The following is a 20,491-nucleotide window of genomic DNA, read 5'->3' as shown; positions in this document are numbered from 1 at the left end:
TGAGCTCAAAAGTAACATTGTAATGGTGTATGACAAAATCTTCCACCACTCTTACCAGTGATACTATGTTAGAACAAGTGTAAAATATATGAAAAGAGGTCTCCAACTCCGTTTTACATAGTGACTCTCTGTTTAGCTTGGATTTGAGGCTTGGTTGTAAAAATGGAAGACTTTTCAGCCAAAAAGTAAAAAAAAATGGAACTCGACTCTGCATTACCAGGCCCGAGTGTTATCAGTCCAATTTTCACATTGGAAAAATTGAGCCTGATCCGAAAGTTGGGTTAGGATCGGGCTCATTTTTTTTTCCTTGCACCAATTATGACACCCACTCAATGAACTGCACCCCCAGCATGTACCTTTATTGTCTATGGCACGGGTCAGTCTTGCTAGTAAATAAGGTTACTCTGAAAAAATATGTATGTTTAGCTGTGTTATAAAGGAGGGAGGCTATTGAAAATAAATTAGAGGTTACTTTAAATAAAATTACTACCTTTAGACACTTTTCGAGGCTGCCCTAAAAAAACTGCCTCTAGGCTTTTAGAGGTTCTTCAAAAAAACTTTATAATAAATTGGACACCATGTTGTAAAAATAAAGAGCATCATTTTTATAGGTACCATGAGATTCATGTACATTTCAGGACATCTGGGATTGCCTGTTTGGTTTATAATATGGCCTTGGGGCTCATTTGATGTATTGAGAAATAAAAAGGGTTTTATATATTAATGAGTATTTTGAAGGTTGGACTTTTTATATTAGTTGAATATTAAATGAATTAATAAATAATTCAATAATGAACAATCAAACAGAAACAAAAATTGTTGTGTATTTTAATATTGATCCTATTTCTTCTCTTCTTATTCCCTCCTATATTATCATGTATATATATGGATGTATTTAAAGTGTAGCCGTTACCAGTATAAATAGGCTGACAACCTTGTATGTGTCAGAGTAGTGTGTAATATTTATACAGTAATAAAATATATGTGTTCCTAGTAGTAATTAAACAATCCTCCACATTTCTCCTCCTCTTTTCTCTTGGTCATCTAGGACCCCTCTTATTATATAGTTTGCGTATAGTAATCTCGTCAAGACACAACTAATATTAATGAATACACGGTGAACAGGAAGTTTTTACAAAATTAACAATTGAATAGGAAAGAGGTGAACGAGTAAAAGCTTGCCTTTGGATAACTTTTAACTTGGTTACGAACAGAGCTGCGGAATCGGAGTTGGTGCCTTTCTGGTGGATTCAGAGTCAGGAGTTGGAAAATTTATACCGATTCCGGCTACCAAAATTATTATAATTTATGTAATAAACCTTATTTATAATCTAAGGCTTATATTGCTTATATTGTGTGTTTATGAAGTTTTTTTGTTTTTTTCTAAAAGATTATTCATTATAGGTATAAAGTACTATTAATTTATTAAACTTGAAAGTTAACTAATTTATAAATTTACTTCACAATTTCAAATGTGCTCTATATAATCAGAATTCCCGAACATATCAAATGTCTAAATTTTTATGTTGGATAAAGCATAGGGGGGGGTGGACAAACCAAGCTTGTCCACTACTTAGTCTTTTAAAATAGCCAATGTCATTCGAGTAAAGAGTCACTCTGCAGTGAGAGGGGTAGTTTATATTGTTCTTGCTCGGTTACAAGTACTTGGATTATGTTCAGAAAATTATGAATGTATTATCTATTGATATATTTTGGTACATTTCATTTGTTGTTCGTTCCTCTTGTTAAATATCTTATATTCCAAATATTTTTTGTATATATCTGGCACAATTATTTGATACATATTTAACTAATAACTACCTATAGCTATAAATTAGGAGTATATTTATAGTCTCTAGACTCAAATGACTCAACAGTACTTGTATAGGCGAAAAAAACATTTAAAAAATCGTGTGTTGGTGTTGGAGTCGGAGTCGGACATTTTATTTACCGATTCTGCAGCCCTGGCTATAAAGGTATCCTAGTCTCATCATTCTTCTTTCAATAATTATCAAAGGGGCTCTGATTCTTTGGGTACTTTATTAAGCAAGCCAGATGTTTTTATTTTCAATTACTTAGGATGATGAAAAAAGGTAAAGAAGTTTTCCACTTTTGGTAGTTTTCATAAGAAGCACTTTGCATCGGTATGAAGTTTTCTCAGCTCCAATTTGTTATAGTTTGGGAGTCGACCAATGGTCGTTAGTCAAGTCTCTTTGATCAACTCTTCTCCCAAATCTTCTTCAAAATTTCAGGGTTATCATTTCAAAATTCGATTGATTTTTTACCTACCGAAAGTCCTAATAATTTACAACTGAAATACTTCCGAAACTTTATTAAATTAGATTTTATTCTCATTTCATTAAAAAAAATTATAATTTACCTACTTATTGCGTACTTCAATGATTAACTTATTATAAAACGAGTCCAAACAGATAAAGTCAAGTAATTTCAATCAATATCTTTCTGTCTATTGATTGTATAGATACATATAAAGTAATGTATTTTATTGATTTGAACCATATTGAGATAAGGTTTAGTGCGACATTCTCAAAAAACTAATTTATCACAAACTTTTACCCTTTTTTATCAACATCAAAATATAATGGGATTTTTTTCTGTTAACCAAAATAATAATGTATTGTGGTTCTTTCCATGTTCACTCATTACATTTCGTCAATTAAAAAAATTAAATTTAGCATTATTTGTAATGGGTTATTACATAACAATAGATACATTTTGTTCATCATTGTGACGTGAGTAATTTCTTTCTTTCAAAAGAACATTTTTTAAGTCGTTTACAAGAGTTTGCTTAGACTGTCATAATAGTTAAAGAAGAATTAATTTCAATGTAATGTTTCTAAAGGGTTTGACATGAAATAAGTTAATACCAATTGTAGATAAGAGGTAATACTTTAATCATGAACTTTTACAGTGTACAACATTGAAGCTGTAGAAGAAGATATTCCTTGCAAATAATTTGTGTGTACCATATAAACTCGAATTTTTATAAAAACACTAAAATAAATATAATTCATATTACATAGGATTGCTATTACGTCGTGACAGTGGTCTTGTAAATTTTTAAGTAAGTTCAAAGCTCCAGACGTCACTACTGGTCAATAAATACTAGGGGTTTGGGGAGTATCCAGATACTCAAGAGCTATTTGTACCTTATATGGTCCGTCTGGATCAGATGAACAGATTTTGTAGTAGACAAACGTCTGCTGCAACTTGTTGAGTGCTCAGTAGAGAATTGGAGTCGATCAAGTCACGAACACGGGTTATCTTATCGAGCCTCTAGGTCTCTCAGGGACGTCTTGTACAACCCTTCTTCGTCAGAGTGAAATTACTATCTTCCTTGGCTGTAGACCAATTTATTTAGTCTCCTACGTGTGAATCAGAGCCTGTTTTGGTGGAGTCGGAGTCAGACCTTGGAAAATTTGTGTCGACTCTAGCTACGAAAATTATTATAATTTATGTTAATAAAAGTATCATCCATTTAATTTATATAATAACTCTTTATTAATTTCTAAATAATATTATGTAGTTTTACCTTGAAAGAAAAGTAAATCGGAAACTCAAATTAGCATACCTACATCACTACAAAGTTCTTAGCAAGATCTACTTGTATAGCTGAGTACTGATGGGAATTTTAGTTCATTTTATTCCGAACTGGATTGTTTGAATTAGCTCACAAAGAAAAGTGCCAAGTTCTTTCATTTATTTTAAGTTTACTGATTTCTCAAAAATGCTTAAAATCAACGGATGAGATCAATAAACCAGTTGATTTTTAATCTCTATATATTTCGGTATAAAAATATATAACGAAATGGTCTATTGATATATTATTAAAAAAAAGATTACTACCTTGTATTCTGATAGATTTAGCATAAGTGAGACATTTGGTATTTGTAGAGAAAAATTACAGTTTTATTTTCTTCCTACCGTCCAAAAGTTTTATCCCAAGAAAAAAAATATCTAGATCGTGTGAATGACTAAACATAATTTGAAACATGTTCCTATGGGTATTTTTTTTTTTTTTTTTTTTTTTGCTTCAGTATATCCAAATCAATCATACTATTTAAGAAATCACGGGGAACACAATGAGATGTCCACATTTATAAACGATATTTAGTCATCAAGTATTCAGCGATATATGTTGTGAATTTCCAAAAATGTGAATCCTGCTATTCCAAAACAATTACGATAGAGATTAAGTTTGTCATTTGATGAGTATTCATCTTTAACCTATTACAGGCAACAATTATTGGGGAGATTTAGAAGTAATTCAAAGATTTAATTTATGCATATAGAATTCAAATAAGTAAATTATTAAAAAGACCCCTGGGGCCCATTAATTAAATATATATTGCCAGTAGCAGTTGCATTTAGATATAAGAATATATATGTGATTTGAAGACATAATTGACAAACTAATTTCGATAAAAAAAAATATAATAATACTATAATTGTTATTGTTTATGGTAATTATGAATAGAACGTGGCTAAAGTCCAAGAAAACACCGTGAACACTTAAAGTTTGCCCTTTCTTTGCACATATCACCTTTACAACGTCTAAATTGAGAAGTAAACCTGATGAAGTTGGGGTCATTGTTGCATCTCAAACTTTTGCCAGCTGCTCCTTTCAAAATTAGATTGGGGCTCTGTGTTCCATGTTTTATGTGAGTTTCGTGAACAAGCTGACGAATGAATTCTATGTAAGTAACACATGGATTTTTTACACTAAGGGACCCGTTAAAAATAGGCCACTACCATTTCCTGCATCGAATTCTCCCGCAATAGATAGCTATCATTGCATTCAAGAGACAAACTTCTCCTATACCTTTATTATATGAGGAACTATCAGATTATCATATTTCTTGTTTACTCTATTCCACCTTCTTGCATTGGAATAAGGAATATCTTTGAAGCTGTAGCTGGCTATGTACACTACTTTGTTGTCTTTTCACACAACCAGAGCAATATCTTAATTTAGTCTCTATATTTCCCCCTCTCAAATTCTTTCAGGACACTTAATTCTTATAGTCAAAGGAATGAGCCCCAGTCTATTTTGGCGCATTGTCCGAGTTCCACCAATACCTGCATAAATAAAAGGAAGATATCATACTTATAGAATGAATGAAATACAAACTATTAAATTGATAATTTTGTAAATATTTATTTTCAGCTTCATCTTAATTATAATCTGCTTCTTCATAAATAAATTTAAAGATATCTGAAACTGAAAATTTACCTTTAGAGGTTAGTTCCTTCAAAAGAGGAATAGAATTAAATAAATTATCAAACAAAAAACTTTACTCCCCGGCGACCCTTTCGCCTTATTGAAAAGTGCCACCACCACATTTAGACCCTGACAACCCATGACTTTTTCAATGTCAGTGCATCTGCCACAATAAGGCTCAACGAATACAATATGACCAGAGCTACTGCAAAGTGCCCATACCTCGAATCCAAATCTAGAAGTAGTAAGCACAATGTATAAAAATCAAAAGTATTATACATAAACTTACTTCACTGGATTGGCACGAATACACTGCTTGTCTCCGTTTGTTCCACAATACGGTATCATTATCTCATTCACGCTTAAAGATTGGGAAACATGCATGTACTTCATACTTTGCCTGTTAATATTTTAAAATAGAAGACGGATTTTGAAAAAGCTATCATCAGACTCTACGCTATTGTTCGAAAAATAAACCACTAAGATGGCCTTTCAGAATGTATCACACCTAATGTTTTCAGAAATTATAGAACTTTTGCAGTCCCGAGTATCTTCCGAGTACATAATTTTGTTCGGAACCTTGGAGTAAGCTGAGAGTAACATGAGAGCATAACCACATAGAATCGAGTCTTCAGTAACATCAACAGCTTTTTTAGATCTTCCCTTCTCTTGACCATACAATCTGCTTTTTCCAAATATTTCCTCGATGTGATTGTTAGGCTTAAATAGTATCTTGAACTGATAAGACAACTTGCATTGCCTCTTCAGACTCAAACTCATTGAGAACTGGAGAAAATAGACCAATGTTACTACCAAGTCCAGAGTCAGCATCACTTCATACACGATTAACTTCTATATTCTTTTGGTTTGACTTCGAGGCATTGGAGATTTCAGAAACACTTTCAAAAAGCCTTGATTTTTCATCTTAAGTTGTCTTAGCAGCAGCAATAACTATTTTTTGTAGAGGTCCTCTAACTCTATTTGTCTTTCTCCTCCTGGAGGGTGGAGTACGTTCGATGAAAGGATAATTGTTTTCCATATCAGGATCCTACTTTGTCGTTGATTCATTTTTTTTTCTTTATATTAGTAATGGAGGATTTCCTCTTCCTTGTAGATGGAATTGAATTAGGTGTTATCAATTCAAAATCTTCATCACAGTCATCCTGGTTCTTATCTTTATCAATCAGCTCACCTCTGTACTCCAATACTTTTCGAGATAGGTTAGTAAAGTATCTTGCTGTATTTTCTTCATCGTCATTATCTCCATCACTTTCAAAAGCATAATTATTAGATAGCAGATATATAATTACTTGAATCCGTTCCCTCAAGTTTTGGTTTTCATCACCTGAATCGGAATATTCTTCATCAAGCTTGTCTAAAATTTTGTTAACAGTCAGTTTTTTCCAATAAAAATAAATATCTTTTAATACATCGCTATGCTTACGCTACTGGTGAGAGGTTTCTTTTTTAAACTGTCAAATTTTAAAATGAAATAAACATTTAAAAAAGTAATAAAAATTAATCTAGAGCAACAAAAAGAACCCTAAAAACATTTCCATTAAAATTTTTATATTTATACCTAATACTTTACGAGATATTCGCTTTTTCTGGAAGTCATAATTTTGAATTGAATATCACTCTTGATCTGAGACAAACTCTTAAGTGATGTGACCCCCCTCCCCGTATTTAATTATAATTATTTATTTAAAATGATGTAAATAAAATATTGCATATAGATTGAAATATTCATATTGATATGGAGTGATTAATTAAATAACCTATCGCCTGGAAAGGGTTTATTGATCTGTGTAGTGAATATGTTTATAGAGTTGGGAAAAAGTCATGATTCTGCAAGTCCAAGTCCGATCTCAATTTTTTCTAAGCTGTAGAAGTCCTGGAATTTTTTTATTAATTTCAGTTCAAATCGTCAAAAAGTATGTTACACTTTAAAAAGTAAATTAAGTTACTTTCGAGTCTAAGGGAAGTTGCAAATCTAAGCTTTTGGATTCAAGTCATGACATGAGTCTATTATGTTGTAATTATGTCGAATTGCATGTGATCAAAATATAGCATGAGATCTAATTCAAGATCGAGCCTTTGTTTCTGTTAGAATAATTTTAGAATAACGAAGTATGAATATATATATTTTAAACTTGTCATTCTGTATATTCATAATAATTCTTTTATACAATCATCCTAATATTTCCAGGGTAAATCCAGGGACTTTGATTACTAACAAAACATTTCCTTGAAATTCCAGGAATAAAATAATGATCTAATACTTAATTGCTAACAAACAGCATTACTGAGCATTGAGAAGAAAGCCTGAAAAACAGATTAACAAGAAAACATCACCCATCACATGGATCAAGCCACATTTTTTCTATTACATAAAAAAGATTTCATATAATGATATTTGGTATTATTAACAAGCTGTAGTTCTAGCTATTGCTATGAAAGAAGGATTAGAACTTTATGTTAGGATTTACTCTTCGAAGAAAAAAACTACTAAACACAGGGATTTATTAACGCTTTAAGCAATTATTTGAGATAATAAATATGTTATTTTCTTTGAGTGTATGAAAAGGAGGGAATCCACTCTTTATTTTATTTCAAAGTAATTAAAGATTAACCACAAAAAGTTAAATTAGAAAACAGAGAACTCTGCCTTCTTTTCACTCTTCTTCTACATGGTATTGTCTATAACTTTCCAGAGTGGAAATCTTGAAAATTTTTGTAACTGATCGCTTTTCACCTCAAAAATTGATACTTTACTCCGTTTTTTTTAAGATTTGGGCTGTTTCTTTTGGTTTTTTTTATTCTGAATCAAAAACTTGCCAGTGTATTTTATCCTACATAGTAATAAAATAATGAATGGATGTGTCTGATGTACGCCCTGCTTAGAAAAACAATTAAAAAAATGCATTCATTTCAAAAACGGAGGCAAATACAGACTGTAGAAATAAATTATGTTGTTCATAATTCTGAGTTATGCAGGTAGAGTTATGTCTCATTTTGATATGAGCAAATTCCTGGTCTTTGGAGAGCAAGTTTGATATTTTGCTGAAAAGTTGATTTTTTTCACAAAATAATACCGATTTCCAGTGTCTGAAAGTTTGCAGATTTGAAATGCACCAAAAAAATCCAAAAACAAGTATTGTTCTTACGGAAAAAGGGTGAATGTATATTAAATACGAATTAAAAAAGGGGAAGAAAGAAAAAAGAGGATTAGCGATTGAGTCTTAGTATGTATCTTCATAATGGTTGAAGAATGAACATTTTAAATAATAATTGTATTTATTCCAAGAATCACCCTTATTTCTTGTGGCGATGAGTCTAAATTTTTACTCATAATTTAGCAATGGCAATAAATAAATCACAAGATCAAACATTTGAAAAAATTGCTGTTAATACCGAAGTCTGTATTTTCACATGGTAAATATATAAAAATTTATACAAGGATGTTTTACGATAGAAATTTACCTATTTTATATTTATAGTAGATTAAACTAGTTTAGAATTTCATCATAAACAAACTAAATAAAAAAAAATTTAATTTCTCATTTAAGATAGTGTCGTCGTGCTAGTAAAAATATTTTTGTTTAATCAAAATTGAGGTAATAAGACATTTAAAATATTTTAATTTTGACATCTTTTTTGAAATTATCACATTTCAAAATAGTCAAGTATCAAATTTCAAGAAGTAAGCTCCTTTAGATCAAAAATGGTAGTGTGTGGTAATAAGACAATAGGACCACATTGAAAATTTGGTCCAATTTGGCATATTTATTTACTCATGAATTGAGCTTGTGTGCCAAAAATTATTTTAATCTAAGAGGGGTGGGTTACATTTTTTTAAATTTTAATAATATAATCCTTCATTTTAGTAGATTTTTGTATGATTAGACTTATTTTGTAGGAAATACATTCAAAATAACTTAATAAAAATTTTATCTTTCGTATTCTGGAAATGTTTTTTTGTCAATCCTTATTACCTTCAATTATCATTTATATAGTTATTTAATTTCGAAATATGGTTTTGAATCGAAATTATACTGAAAAACTTGGTTTAAAAAAAATACCTTAAAAGGCCAAACCTTCTGTAATGTAAAATTTTCCAAATTATTTTCGTGCTTTATGGCTTAAATAATAATAATAATTGTGGATTTTAGCAGGAAAGCAGTCCCAAAACCTAAATTTGTTTGCATAATCTAATGGTTGCTAAATTATGAACTTTTATGAGCTTCAATTTTCAAGTGTTTTTTGATGGCCTGTTGCACTAGAATCTTACCTTGGGCAATGTGGATTTTTTCTCTCAGTGATTTGAACTCCCATTTGTCACCGTCATGCTGTCTTCTAGAAACAAAACCGATGATCTCTGGTACTTTCATGCATACATTATTTAATTTTGTTAATTAGCAATACAGAATTGCCTTATTGAAAGGAGGTACTCAGACACAACAGGCCAAAAAAACACTTTCCCTTGATAAATTTAATCACTTTTACAAACAATTATTAATTTTCGTATGGCATTTAATCAGTCACTTTTGATATTTCATAAATATTTTATTTTGTGTTATTAAGAATAATTTTGAGGATGATTGATGTTGTGTGAATGCAACATTTGCTCGTAATGGGTACATTTTATAATAACTAAAGAAAAAATGAATTTATTTAAAAATCTAAAAACAATAACTATTTATTAAATTGCACTTCTATAAAAGAAAAGGGATTTGCATAGCTATAACACCTCAGTCTAATCTCTGGATGTGAGTACAACTCCGACTTTCTGCTTCTATGGACGAAGGTAAGGATGTCATTGAGGAATGGGTAAGTTCTTAAAAATAAATATGTACAAGGATAATAATTTGTATACATAATTTGCAGTGGGTACGACAGTCAAGTTTTGTTATTAGAGTTATAAAAAGTATGCTTTTAATCATTTGTGAATTTTTTTGTAATTCGGAATGTAAATAGTATTTTTTTTAGTTTCCAATGCTGTTAACATCATTATTAATATTTTTTTCTTCTTTTTGAGGAGAAAACACATGGATTAAATTAACTACGAGTCCATATATTCATGAAACACGGAGAGTAACCCTGATGATTTGTTGAGGAGTTAAAAGAGTAAGTCCTTATTTGACTAAGGGAAGATGTGAAAATCGACATGATAATTATTTCTGCTCATCTCATTTCCTTCCTCTCATAACTACTTGCAGCTAATCTAAATAAACGTCACGACAGCTAAGCTGCTCTCCTTCCAAACATTCTTCAAACTTTGGTTCCTTTTTTAACATCCCAACAGGGTGCATTTTTTATAACTCTATTTGTAGTATTTTGTAACTCGTGGAGTCTCTCTGAGACACTCTAGCAGACTGGTCGAGAAACAGGGATAAATTACCTCAAATGGGATAATTTAGAAAATTTTGGGGGTAATGGAAGATTATAATCTTAGTTATATGAACGAACCACTCTAAAGGTATCTAACCAAACTTATGGAAAAGTTATGCATTACTTCCATAGTCTGATTCATATCCTGTCAGCTGGATTGTAAATCCCAGTCAAATCAGACTGACAATCTTGGAGGATCCGCAGAAGAACTTATTCAACTTCGTTCCAACAGTGAAATTAGCATGTAATTTGAGGTCAATGATGACCTCTCAAGCTTTTGATGTCAAAAGCCACAAAGGTTTATAAAACTGCATATATGGAAGCGACTAAAATGCTCCTACCCTTTTTGCAATAACTTACCATTGCGAAAAAGTTTTTTTTACCCTTGTAAATATCTAAACGAGATACAAAAACTGGTTCGATCCTGCATCAAAAATCTCTGATATTGATGTATTAAAAATGAAACAATATCATTTTTCCCAGGCAAGAGAGGTGATATAAATAAGAAATTCAAGGTTATAATATTTTTTCATTAGATTTCTTAGTGTACTATTCTAATGCCGGAAGAGATAAACATTTTCCCCCATAATAGTTGATTCTAATACATTTTCTATTTTTGTTTTTGTTAAATTTTGAAATATATAAAGTAAACTAATTTTGCTTCTATTTCATGTAAAGATAAAAAGAATAGCTGTGTATTTCTGTTTGTAAATTTTGTAATTTAAAAAGATTTTTCTCTAGTGTTATTTCCAGGCTATAAAAAAAGACTAATACTTCCAAGTGTTAAATGAAATCAACACCAAGTCACTAATTTGTGGTAAATTAGTTTTACTACAATTTATTTCGGGGCAACGCTAAAAAAATTAGCCAACTCCTACTCTAGCTCATCATGTTTCCAAAGAGCTTCACTCCTCGAAACCAGACTTGAGTCATACTTGATTTACTCAGACCTGACTTGGAGCATGTGGATTTGCATCTGCAGTCATTTGGACTCCAACTTGTCTGTTCGGAAAAGCTGTTCTCAAGGATATTCTCCAAAAAGTATAATAAATGTATGCTTTAATGTATTGTGATAGAGATGAAAAAACATAAGTCTCCTTTTTTATCTTTTTTTTTGGCAAACAATGCATCTCTTGACATTTTTTTAATTAAAATCTTTATGTCTGTAACAATATGCAGGGAAAAGGGAAACAAAGGCATTCTAACCAATCACAATGTCAAAAGGTACCATTCTTTCAATTTATTAGTGTATTCATTTCTGTTTGATTTGAACATGTCGTAGGATCAGTATATAGGAGTCAAAAACATTATGATAAAAAAGTCATAATTTTTTATATACATACTTTCATAATATGAGAAAATGCAACAATTAATGAACAAAGCACATGTTTGTAATATAATTCCTAGAAAAGTAATAAATGTTGTTTGCTCTTGAATATATACACTTATTTTATATGTTAATGGTCGTATAACGTTATTAAGTGGATAAGAGGGGATATACTGCAGATAAAGAAGAGTAGGCTTTGAAAGTATGAGGTCTTTATTTAGGTGTTTTTTAGAATTATATGCATTCGGCTAGAATCAAAAAGGACCATAAAATGAGAGGTAGTTCTTTTAAGCGTTCGCAATTTTCTCTGGCCTCATCGCATCCCCCTATAAACCGGTTTTATTACAAACATGCACTAATGGAGAGTTCGTCCAATATAAATTTTACTCTACCACGTCAGTTGCTCATTATGCTGCCTTACAAAAGTATATCCCGTCGTGTTTTTTAAAAATATCAGAGACGATATACACTTTTGTGTACTTTTGGTAAATTAAATGGTAAAATAGACAAGCAGCCTGGAAAACTAGACGATTCACCCAAAAATTCAAAAAACGTGTCCAGCAGAATAATGAAAACACATTGACGATTTTTTCCGAAACCTTGTGACCCCGAAGCGTTCAACATCGTTTGAAGGGCTGTTTTGTTTAGGAAAATAAATAAAACAAAAAATGAGAAGAATGAATAAATTGATTAATGTGATCTCTGGCGTTTAATTATCCATGCTGTCATCATTGCAGACATACGGTACCAGAACTTTGCACTGCGCAAGCAGGTAAGGTCAACACCATGGTCTACATAAGTGTTCTGCACACCAAAGTATTCCCCCCCCCCCCCCGATCCACAGCATCTTTAAAACCCGACCTTACATCTGGCTGGATGAAGGGCACCCTGTCACCACACGTGTAAAAGGCCACTCAATCGGAATAATAAATATTTCGATATATTAAAGCATAAACAATTAGTTACAAAACAAAACACACCTCACCTCTCCAGCTTATTTATAAGTCGAAAAAATGATACTTGAAATTGATCAACTCCGTCAGCAAGTCCAAACGTTGCAAACGAAGAAGGGCTCTGTCAAACTAGATCCGGGGAGTTAAAAAAACAGACCATGTATAATGCAAAAGATATAAGGGTTTTTCACCAGACTGTCTAGAGAGCTATAAAAAAGTGGGTGGAAAGAGCCTTTTGTCGGTGAAAAAGGAAACTTTTGACACCAGTAATGGAAGAAATAATGAAGAATTGTTGAGATTTTAATGGACCACTTGGTAATATCAAAGATCGAAAGAAATGTTTCATTGCTAGTTTGGTTCTGATGTCTTAAGATTAGAGAGCTTTCTGGGATGACAAAGAAATTAATTTTATAAGAAATTATTTAATATCCAAGAATTTTATATTGTAATTTTTACAAGCTCACAAAATACGGACGGCAAAAAGTATCTTGAACCATTAATTAGATGAGTCTGATTTCTAGTTTCAAAACTGTTTCGTATATAAAAACAATATGGATGTAAACATAAATGAAATATCGCATGCGTTTCGGTAAACTCACATTTTATACAACTCAATATTGTACAAAGTTTTATGAAATAATGAGTTGAGGACTCATTGTAACAAGGAGCATGTATAAGGAAGTTAATATATTTAGGGCTCTATATACTTATTTATCTTTTTCTTTAAAGTGCGAGTTTTTGTAGTTTTCAACGTGATTAATGTATTTTTATTATGTTAAACTGTTATTTTCATTCATGAGAAGATAACAAGTGTGAGAGTTATAAAAAAGAGAAAGTAACCCAAAGGAATTGTACGTAAATTATCTTCTATGCTATATTAAGGAAAGTTTGTCTGTTGTTCGGCCCTTAATAACTCCGAGCAATCCAAAATACCACCCCTAGTAATATATTATTACAAAATGGTAATATAATTAGCGATGGGACGATTAGTCAGAAATCGTCATAATCGTCCGTGTTTTTGCTGATTAATAAATTTATGCTTTTTTCAGATTTTTTCCAAAAAATGTATGTATCATAACATATGTGAAAGCCCTATGGAGTACGAGAGTTGTTTGAAAAGTCAGTATCATGTCCAAGAGGTGGCAAATTTGCGTGTATCGAGGTTCTGTTTAATTAGTAGCAACTCTTAAAAGAACACACACCAACTTTGAGCCAGATCGATCTATTTCTTGCTTCTTTTTTTTTTTTTGGTATTCGCTTGAATCGAGGAAGTGGGGTGATTTTCAATTAATCAATGGACCAAAAAGAATTTTGTTTGTTGATTAAACATTACTTTATAAAAGAAAAAACGGCCAAGAGACTAAATAAAAAGTTTGACCAACATTATGGGGAATCTACACTTTCGATTAAAACCTTGTATAAGTGGTTTCAAAACATTTCTAATGACCATATGGGTTCAAATGACGCTGAACGTTCTGGTTACTACTCCGGAAATAATTGGTAAAATCCATGATATGGTGATGGATGAGAGAAGTGTAAAGATGCGTGAGATTACTAGTGATGTGGGCGTCTCGAGTTGGAACCCTATTTTCATTAATTTTTCGACGTTAACTGCTAAGGTGTGAACTGGTGCATTGTTATGACAGAAAATGTCTTTTTTTTTTGGGCCAATCTTCGGTGCTTTTTTTGGCAGCTCGGTTTACAGACGGTCAAAGAACGATGAATAATATGCACCTGTAATATTTTAACCCTTTTCCAGATAATTGATGAAGATTATTCTTTGCGAATCCAAAATACAGTCGCCTTAATCTTTCCGGCCGGTTCAAACGAACGCAAAAGAGAAATAAATAGACCGATCTAGCTGATAGTTTCTGTGTGTTCTTCCAAGAGATACTACTAACTAAAAATAACCTCAATACATGGCAGTAGTCCCATCTCTTGGACTTTGCACAGACTTTTCAATCTATCCTCGTACTAGGGTCGGACTTTTTTTTAGAATATTTCCATTGTGACTGATAAAAAAGCTGAAAAATAATTTTTTCTATTAAAAAGACTCATAAAATTCGAGACTAAATCTCTACACAGTCTAGGAAAAAGAAACCGAAAAAGTTTTTTAGAAAACCTAAATGAACCAAATTATTGATTAATTTAATAAAAATAGAATGAAGTAAATTGGATTGGAAAAATAATTTTAGAAAAAGTAATCGTCGAAAAAAATAAATTTACACATATTTTTTTTTTAAATCTCTTGAGATTAAGTGCTAAAATTTTAATATTTAATTTTATTGTTAAATAGGATAAATATATAAATCCTAACATGAACAGGTAGACAATAGAGTTTTATTATATAAACTTCCTATTGACTTTTTCTAAATAAACTTAAAGTCAAGTCAAAATTAGAACTGAACTAGATTTTTAAAAAACTAAAATTTATTTTGTAAACAAGATATAATTATTTACGGTTCATATAAATTCTTATTGTTAAAAAAACCAAATGAAAAATCAAAGTGGTAGTGAGATTTTGTATAAAATGAAACAAAAAATAATTTTTACATGTATATATATATATTTTTGATAAACAAAATTCCTAAAAAGGGTAATTTTATATCCAATATGTTCAATTAAGCCAAATTACGAAATTCAATCTTCCATTTATGTAAAATATTAGACGTATAATCAGTAGTAGTGTTCTAACAATACTTCTGAAGATCTCACAAACTTCACATTTATTCCAGCTTTTTACATGGACGTTGCAGGGTCTTTTAGTATCTTTAAAAACACCTAATTGAAGGCAAAAATAACGGAAGGAAATCTATTTTAATTCTTGATATAGCAAAATGTATCAATAAATTATGATAAATATAAAATAACACTATTCATTTTAAATTGGCCTTCTAAAACTATCGTTTTCTTTAAAAACAAATTACTCAATTTTGATATAATGAGTGCTCATTTTTTTAAATTTTAGAGTTCTTTTTTTTAAAAGTCTACAAATTACATTTTTATAAAAATATTTTTATAAATTTATTAATAATTTGGACACAGTTATCATGCAATGGCGTTCCAGTGGATCTGAATTAGTATAACATATTCTGAACTTTTGTAGCAATATAATTAATAATTTCTTTTTTATTAGGACATATTTTTCAAAAATTCAAATAAAAGACGCGCCTTCAGTGATCCTAGACATTTTTTATATGCTCGCATTGAAATAAAAAATGCCAAACTGTTTCTCTGGATGCCTTCCAAAATAAACAAATTCGTTTTAATTAGTCTTCCCACACACACTACCCAGAGAAAAAATAATTATTTTATCCAAAGTTGTGAATGATCGAACAAAGAGTTTTCCCGGCCATTTTAAAATTGAACTAAAGCATTTAGCTCAAATACAGTTTTTCTTCTTTCAATTTAATTAAAAAATTGACATCAAAAGTGTGTATCAATTAGCAAATGTCTAAGATTGTGTTTCTTAACCATGCTCAAAAAACCACTATAAAATCTATCTTTTTTTTTTTAAACCTATATTTTTGATAATCCTCTTTCCACAATCTCATTTTTTGAAAAAACTATCTCTTTGTTTACGATTTTGCCTAAAAATATATCTTTCTTTTAATTAATGTGTCTGATAGATATACTAATCTTTATTTTGTGGCGATTTTGAATTATTGTTTGTTTTGTTTTTTAATTCAAAAGTTTGGTCAAACTTTTGAACAAATTAAAAATTCTTAAGAAAACCATATTTGATATAAAAAATAAAGAATTCTGAATTTGTAATCAGCGTGTTAAGTATCATTAGTATTGAAGATGGAGCTTATTAGTCAAATCTAGTATTACAAATTAAGATAGACCTTCATCCCATATTTAGCTATCCGTTCGTAAAAATACTTTTTATTCAGGGGTTTTCAATTAAATAAAAAAACAAAAAAAACGTATATAAGTACATGATAAAGAGTTAATCGATTATAATAATTACCTCATTTAAATTTCGTATCATATTTATAAAGTATTCTATTCATTTTTCACTTTTCAATATCAATTACAATGCCAAAAATATTTGTATGAATATAAAACATAGAGACATTAAAGTTTTATTTTTATAAAAATGCTTATGAAATAGTGTTTGATATATGTGAATTTGGAGAATCAAATAGTAAAATCAAGTTTACGTGTATTTTATAAAATAATAACAACAATAGCTATATTTTGTAGCACCTTTTCGGTACATGTTGAGGGAAAGGCCTGCAGTGTCCGTCATTCGAACACTGAGGCCCTCAAAGCCACTGTCAGTAAGAATTGAGACGCCATTACAACCACATCCTCACCGGGCGTCATGCCTTTTGCCTGGAATCCGTCATTGTCGTTACAAAAAACAGCCCAGACCCTTGCAAGAGATCTCAGAGTTTTAAAACAGACTGTCAAGAGAGCTATGAAAAAAGTTGGTGGAAAGAGGTTTTTGAGGGTGGAGAGGCCACTTTTGACACCAACAATGAAAGAAACCCGTCTCTCCCGTTGCAAGACTCCACTGAATGAGTCTTTTGAGTTATTTTTTGACACTTTGGCCACCCTACAACCCCGATCCTAATCCCCTCGACTGCATGTCGAGTGGAAGGCCTGCAGTGTCTGTCATCCAAACACCGAGCCCCTCAAAGCGACTATCAGCCAGCACTGGGACGGAATGACAGAGGATTACATCTGCAGTGGGTGCCAGGCCTTCTGACAGTGCCTGGAAGCCTTTATTGCCGCTAAGGGCGGCTAAATTAATGATTAAGAGAGCTCAGATACATATCTCTTTATAATAATTATTTTTTTGAATTGATAAATTATTTATTTTTGAAGCTTGATATTCAAAGTGTTCAGATTTAAATGGAGACCTTGATATGTGCATATGCTCTCTGTCAACCAAGTCAAACAGAGGTTATGTTTTGCTATGTTCGTTTGTCTGTTGGTCAACAGGATTACGGCAAAGCTTACATATCGATTTTGATCCATCTTGGTTCAAAGTGTCAAAGTGTATATTTTTTCCCGTCATGAACTCCAAGTAAAGGGTACTATTGCGAAAAAAAATTAAATTAAATTAGTTTATATCATTTTTTACAAAATTTTATGCTAATTCATAAATTTATATTGAATTTATCAACGAAAACATTTATTCACGAACTTATTTCTCACTCTGTATAAAATGCGTCCACTATGTATTCATATCTTTAGTCTTGATGTATGTAATCACCATTATTTCAATATATTCAGCAATATCGGAACATGAAATCTATTTCTTTGCTTCTTTTTTTACTTCAACTCCTGATCTATCTTCATTATTTAATATCGTGTTTTTCCTTGATATTTCTCAAATTGAGTCCACATGATTCCGAATATATGGAAAAATAACTTTAGTCCAAGTCCGGACTCGAATTCTAAAGCTCTGGAAATAAGGAACTCAAAACCTTTTAATGAATTAATAATTTGTTTCTTAATTCATAAATTATTCAGTGATCATCAAATTTTGCATTCCTTTTATTATCGATTGAAACTTAAGTTTAATGTTTTAATTTAAGTTATACATATTTATTCAATACTATCTAAACAAGAGGGAATCAAAAGCGACACGATAACACTTTCTTTGAAATTACTTCATGGGATGAAGGAAGAATCAATTTAAGGATTTTTCACTTTTTAGAGGAAATAGTTTGTGGGATAAAATTTGGTCAAAGAGTGTTATATACATCAAATTAATGACTTTGACGGCAATAAGGATTATTTAGATGACATTTTTTCGCAAATCATCTGGATAAATCAATCTGTGTTCACTCATATTCGATTGAATTAATATCTACTTGTGACATTGGGATATCCTGGATGTCCATGGATCTAATCTCTTCAGAACAGGTTTTTGCGCCTCACTCCGTCGATCTCTTCAAAAAAAATCTTTAAAAAACAAATATTTCATTACAGCTCAATTCTCGATTTTGTACATTTCCACTAAAAAACTTACATCAACTCACTCAAACACTTCTGTTACATATGGTGAAAAACTGTCAACAAATGTTAGAAAGATGTGAGTAGCTTTTATTTATGAGCGCTGCGGTAACGCGGAACGTTGAGGTAAGAAATTTTTTAGACCACCCTCCTATATCTGGTATAGAAATATTATGGACTTATATATAAACTGAGGAGTTTGATTAAGAAAGAGTATACCCAAACTAAATACCAAGTGATGAACAAAGATAATTATTTCCCTTCATCTACAGCTCTTTCATTCAAACTATTGAAGCCTCTTTTTTCCCAAGTCTACTCTATGTCCTCTTCTATTCTTAGAAAACACTTTCAGGGAGATGTGTCCTTAAGTGTCATTGATGTACGTAATAAACAAACAACTCATATCTATGACACTTAAGCTATTTATACGGCTGAATTATTAATGTAATTTAGGACACATCTAGTCACACTGCGTAATTCTTTATTACTTGTGAGTATCAACTGTCATTGGGAAAAAAACAGATAACGATTTTAGACTATGAAAGATAATATGGTCTTCTTAAATATATATATACATGTATCTGCAAAGCCTCAAAGCATGTTCAACTATTCTATGATATGCATAAATATTTTGATGAAGGGAAGGAATACACGAATGGACCAAGTGACAACAAACAGAGTTATTGTTAGTGATGAAAATCGTGTGTATAATGGGTATGTTAAAAAAAAGAAACTGAAAAACAAAATAGTGACCATAAGAATTGGAAGAGTGGTTTGACAGAGAGCAGCTTAGCTGTCATGACGGTTGATTAGATCAACTATAATCAAGTGACAAGGGAGGGGAGAGGTGGAAAAGAAAGAAAAAAATAAACAGGGGCATTGGCTAGAATTACAACCATGTCGATCCTCAATTATACTCCGAGTCCAACAAGGACGTACAATTATATCTCTGCAACGTATCTTCAATATTATTCTCCGTCTTTTATGAGGACAGACGAATGTTAAATCAGGTTTTGAATATAAATGAATGTAGTAGAAAAGGAAGTTAACTACTTAGAAGTTCAATACTAATGACAACAGCTTAGGAAATGAAAATTTATTCGTCAGATTACCAATTTAAGAATAAAAAAACCGTTAGATCTAAATAATACACCAGATTTTTATCACAAGTTATCATCCTTCATCCACAGTTCCTTCATTGAAATTCTTGAAGCATTTTCCTTCCAAATTGTAGGCGTATTATATTTGAGTCTCTTCTATCATTGAAATAAAAGTAAAATACGATTATAGACTATGAAGGATAATATAGTCCTCTTTTCTAGATATCTCTGTTAGCAAAACATATTCCTATGTTTTCTGCAGGTTTTTGTATTCATTGATTTGTTTCAAAAGCACTAAAATATTGAATTCAAGGCAAGTGTGTTAATAGAATTTGTATATAGGGTTACAGCAAAATAATTTTATTTTTTATGATGTAAAGCTTGATGAGGCTTAGTAATACAAATCAAGCCGACTCAATAAAATATGACATCAATTCGATTTTTTTATATTGAAAATCAACCAAAATTTAGCCAAACCGTGTCGATAATAGTGCGAGTTGAACAA

General features: G+C 31.0%; 1 long non-coding RNA gene across 1 annotated transcript; it reads right to left on the bottom strand.

Annotated features, from left to right (window-relative positions):
• Nucleotides 1-5,154: 5,154 nt before the first annotated feature.
• LOC121115436 (uncharacterized) lies at nt 5,155-8,580 on the bottom strand. The gene is made up of 2 exons (XR_005863499.2): nt 5,532-8,580; nt 5,155-5,477 (listed from the first exon to the last, which is right to left on the bottom strand). It is a non-coding gene; the product is annotated as an uncharacterized lncRNA (long non-coding RNA).
• Nucleotides 8,581-20,491: the final 11,911 nt, after the last annotated feature.

Source organism: Lepeophtheirus salmonis, chromosome 3, assembly GCF_016086655.4.
Source record: "Lepeophtheirus salmonis chromosome 3, UVic_Lsal_1.4, whole genome shotgun sequence".
Taxonomy (NCBI): domain Eukaryota; kingdom Metazoa; phylum Arthropoda; class Copepoda; order Siphonostomatoida; family Caligidae; genus Lepeophtheirus; species Lepeophtheirus salmonis.
This window is presented reverse-complemented; position numbering and strand designations above follow the sequence as displayed.